We start from the raw sequence: 5,318 nt of genomic DNA on the forward strand, positions 1-5,318 counted from the left end.
ATCCGCCCATTCTTGTAACCTGTCTAGGTTGTGAAGGTCTGAATAAAAAATACAATCCCCAGTGAAAGAATTAGTGAGTAATATTGCTAATAAACTAAGCAAGTTGCAGGGCAGGGTTAAGGTATGTTTGCATTGCAGAGGCAGATAGTTCAGTTCTTGCCCTGAAGTAATAACACTTTCCCCCCTACTCTTCCTTGGCACACATTAATTCTGGAAGTGAGGTGGTGAGTCTGCTTTGAGGATGTTCTCAACACAGCACACAGAATCTAGGTTTCTCATATGCTTAAGAGCAGCTGCTTGGGGCACCCCTACAGCATTATTACTGCTTCATTTCTGTTGACTTGCGGAGTGGATGGATGGGACGTATTGCCTCAGGGGAGAGATTGAGCTTTTTGTTGCAGTACTGTAGACATAACTTTGGAGCTGTGGTTTTTAGACTCAAAGCATCTTTGGAAGATGCCAGATCTTAGTTTTCACTTGTTTTTCAACTGCAGAAAAATAATATAGTAATTCTTCTGCTGCAAAGAATGCAGAAAGACAAGTCAGAATGTTTTTGACATTATGGATTCCAATTTGAAAGCTGGGCTGAGTTTACCTACCAGTGTTAATATTGACCATCCTTAAAAGGATCACACTACACCCTAATCCTCAGTTAAGAACCATGGCCTTAGAGTACCTAATATATGATTCACTAGAAATATTGAGACTTGCCTGTCATTGGTACTCCCCTGTGACACGTTATAAATTTTTGATGCATTAGTTCATAATGCCTGGTGGCTATTGGAATATTTATAGCAAGGAGTGTGTAGGTTTACATTTTTCAAAAGGTTTAATCATTTTTTGGAACTAAATATTTTTGGGTTCACAGATTAAAAATCTTTAAGATGACTTGTTTTTTCAAAAAATTGGTTCTAAATTCTTTCTGAAAATAAGGACCCTCTAAGCTGTCTCAGGCTAGGAACCCTAAAACTGAGGCATCCAAAATAACTACATACTTCAAACACTTATCTCTGGTCTCTTGAAAAAATAAAGACCTTCATAGACTTTTTATTTCATACAACAACTATATAAATCAGCATGTACAAACAATGAGAAACAGCAACCCTGTTTATGTAACTGGCTTTTAAGTGCTGCTATTGGCTGATAATTGAATGACAATGTTAAGTATACTTCAGAACTGAGAGGCATAATACAGAAAGCTCTTGTCAAAATAGTTGCTAGGATATTTGGAGATTCAATAATGAACCTGATTTTCTGCTCATTACATCCACTTTAGGTCAACATAACATCATTTTATGTCCATGAACTTATGGTGGCCTAAAATGAGTGAGGCAGGCTGGAGAATATGGCCTTTTTTGGTATATTCATATCAGTTTTAGGGGACTATATAATTCTATCAAGAGACTGTCCTAACAATGTTAAAACTTCATGCTTAAGTGCTCAGAAGTCAGAAAATGCTAACTAAGGGGTACCTACGTTCAATCTCAAGCTGTTTTGTTCCCTTATACATAGCCCCTATACATGTGGGCTGTGATATAGTCCTGAGTTACATGATGGCATCCTCTATCTTAAACTAGACAATATAACAACCCTTTTCAACAGTGTCGTAGCAGAACTGTACTATGCTGTGCATGGCTGTTCAAGAGCAGCAGGGGGCAAAGAGCTTTTCCTGCAGTCCTCTTGGTGCTGCCAGATACAGATGTTCACAAGTGCAAACATAGTGCTTGTCTGAGTGCAAGGACTGAACTGGATTAGCAGCACTAGCAAAGCTGTGAGATCAGCCAGCAATGGAAGGAAACACTTTCTGCAATCCCTTACTTGTGAGAAGTATGAAGGAAGGGAGGACCAGTGGGATTTCAGAGGTCATTCCATGGATTTGCAAAGCATGTATTCTCACGTATTTGCAAATGCAGATCAGCCCCTGCAACCACTGTGTAAACAAGTCATGACAAAGAACCATTCACAAAAGGAAAGGCTCTGTCAGGAGTGATTAAGATGATCACAGTAGAGTTATAAGAAGTCTGACAAATGCTCAAGCATCTACCAAACTTGTTCTGACTGACGAAGGTACTCTTCTGTAGCATGCAGTTATTAATACAACAGCTAATCTATTTTGATAGAGTAGGGTTATGATGGGATTTCTGATGTAAAGCAGTCATGTTCTTCACAGGTATAAGAGCAGCCAGGAATGAACTCTTGTGATTCATGTACATATAAAATTGTTCGCATACATCCAAATTGCAAAGGAGTTGAGATGGTGAGAAACAGTCAATTCTACAAATGGAAGGGAAGGAAGAGTGATACTGTAAAACCTGCAAAAAAAATAGCAGTGGGTTGGAGGTTTGTGATGAGTTGAGTCAATGTGTAGAATTATGATAGTTTATTGACATTTCACTGGTTTGCAAACTAGCTTTAAACTCTTGGAGATGAGGCTTCCCTGGACTTCTGGGATTTCCTGGATTCAGCTGAGGCAGTAATGGAAAAACAGCCGTTCACTGCTTGGCTGCTTCTTCTGGTCCCAGCTGGACTACAGGGTCAGATTCAGGGTTTTTATTATTATTCTAAAAGCACTCCATGTAACTGGCTCAAGTGATTTGAGGACTATGCCTTTTATGTTCCTGCTTATATCACATACTATTCAATGGAAAAATTGGAACTATCAACCTCAAAAAAAGAGAGATTTGTGTGTAAAAGAGAGAGGTTTTTATGTGAATGGCTTCTTGGAAGACATCAGGATGGCTATGGGCTCTGGCAGATGTCATTTTAGGGTGTGTCTACACATCGTCGTATCAACATGCTACACCACCATACGATGCATTACAGCAATGTCACAATCACATGAGTCTGCACGTGACCAGCAGCTACTTCACTATAGCAGTGCACTCCCCCATTTTAGTGCACCACTATGGCGAAGTAGTGGTCTCACCCATGGCTGCAATCCAAGGACTTGACTGTTTGTGGTCCAAAATAAATTCCTTATTCAAGCCAGTATACTTAGTGCAGTGGGCATAGCATAAAGAATCGCACTCTGGGCCAGGCAAGAGTCTGGTCAGGGGTGTGCAGGAGAGTCCCCCAGTGCCACAGAAGCATGGTGTGGGGTGGCCCAAAAAGGATTTGCAATGATAATCCCAGCCCAAAATCCAGTTCCTTATTCGGGTCTATATACTTAGCACAGTGGCTGGGGTGCTGTCCGTTGGCAGCCTGGAATGGCCAAACTGCGCTTTGGGCTGGGTAAGTCTCTGGTCAGAGATGTCCAGGAGATTTCCCCGTGGCACAGAGGTGTGCCACAGGGTGGCCCAAAAAGGGTTCCTAGCTATAATCCCAGCTCAAAAGACAATTTCTTATTCAAGCCTATGCACTTAGTACAGTGGGAATGGGGGGGCTGTCAGCCTGACATGGCCAAACTGCGCTTTGTGCCAAGCAAGTCTCTGGTCAGAGATGTCCAGGACAGTCCCCCAGTGCCACAGAGGTATGGCGTGGGGTGGGCAAAGAAGGATTTCTGGGTATAATCCCAGTCCAAAATCCAGTTCTTTATTCGGGTCCATACACTTAGCACAGTGGCTGGGGTGCTGTCTGTTGGCAGCCTGGCATGGCCAAACCGCACTTTTGGCCAGGCAAGTCTCTGGTCACAGGTGTCCAGGACAGTCCCCCGGTGGCACGGAGGTATTCTGATGGGTGGCCCAAGCAGAATTTCTAGCCAAAATCCAAGCTCAAAAGCCAGTTCCATATTCAAACTATTATACTTAGTATAGTGGGCGTGGGGGCTGTTAGTTGGCAGCCTGGCATGGCCAAACTGTGCTTTGGGCCAGGTGAAACTGTGGTCAGGGTTCTTTGGGACAGTCCCTCAGTGGCATCACCACAAACTTTGTGGTGGCCCAAGAAGTATTTTGCCCCATAATCCCACCCTAATCTGACCTTCATTTAGGACTCTGTACTTGATGTGGGATACTATTTTACATACTAATTAGTACATATGCATAGCTAATGAAATTCTCTCTCTTTAGGATGTGCAATTCCATTAATAACAAGTTTTTATTGGTTCTTGATTAGCTTTGAAAAAGGAACCGGGAACCAGGAATAAGGAACTGGGAGTAAGCAACCAACTTCAGCCTCATTGGGTGCATCCACACATGCAAGCGTGTGCGCTTGCAGCAGCTCAAATAGAAGCAGTGCAAATTTGAGCTGGGGCTTTTTGCCTCAGTGCACATGCTTGGACATGCACCTTGTTGTGGAGCAAATTGTGCCACTTGGGGCAAAATATCCCTGCCTGGCTTCTCCTGGATCTGCAGCCAAGGGGAGCTAAAGCCTGGGACCAGCACCTGTGCTGTCCCCAGCAGTATAAAAAGGTGCCCTGGCAAGTAGCTCAGGGCTACTAATTCTCAGGAGCTTCTGGGGCTGAGCCAATTGGTACCTGGGGACATTACCCCTTGTGCCGGCTGGACTGCTGAAACAGCCCTGAGAGTTCCCTGCACCCTCTACCTACCGCAGTAGTCTGGCAGTGGGGGCTGCTGCCTGGCTGTGACCTGCTGTGCACCTGCCAGACCTGGATGGGGACTGCATAGCCAGTAGAGGCATCTGCCCCTCTGAGCCAGCTGCCAGTGGGATGTGGCTGCAGGGTTGGCCTCTCTGCGACACTACTACCACATTTGCTCCCTGCACAGTCATCTGGGCAGCTATCACCCAGAAGATGTTCCAGGTGTGGTGGCCTGCTTTGAATTGTCAAAGCATGTCCTCCTGACCCCATTTGGCCAGGATGTCAGCCACAACCAGCTGGGTCCGAGGTGCCAGCTCTGAGTAGGCAGGGTCCTAGCAGGAATTCTGGTGTTCCCTATTGGAAAACTGAAAAATCCCTAATAAAAAAAATCCTAAAGTCACTCTGTAAAATACCCCGAAATCCATGTTCCTCCACAAGTAAAACAAAAGACTGCTATAAAGAGAGAGAGAGTGAGACAGAGACAGCAATCAGTTGGACAATGTTTTATTGATATATCTACAGTGTTAAAGCAAGTGTCTTATCATAATAATAAAGTAAACTCTAAATACATGTTTCATGAATATATATTTTGCTGCCCCCCCATAGGGGTTACGGCCCCCCAACAAGGGATTTGGTCCCCACAGGGGCTACGGCCCCCCTGTGAGATAGTGCTCATGCTAAGCAAGGCCTAGCATAATTAACAACGCACTAAAACTCCCAGAATGCTTCAAGGAGGTTGAGAAGTCAGCGACTGACATTCTGGTTTTCACCATCTGACCCTTGAATAAGAATGCTGACAGTATGATAAAAATTGCAAGCAAAGCAGTGTTTTTTTAGAAAATAC

The sequence above is a fragment of the Gavialis gangeticus genome, unplaced genomic scaffold (assembly GCF_001723915.1).
Source record: "Gavialis gangeticus isolate Ggan-Ray unplaced genomic scaffold, GavGan_comp1, whole genome shotgun sequence".
Lineage (NCBI taxonomy): Eukaryota > Metazoa > Chordata > Crocodylia > Gavialidae > Gavialis > Gavialis gangeticus.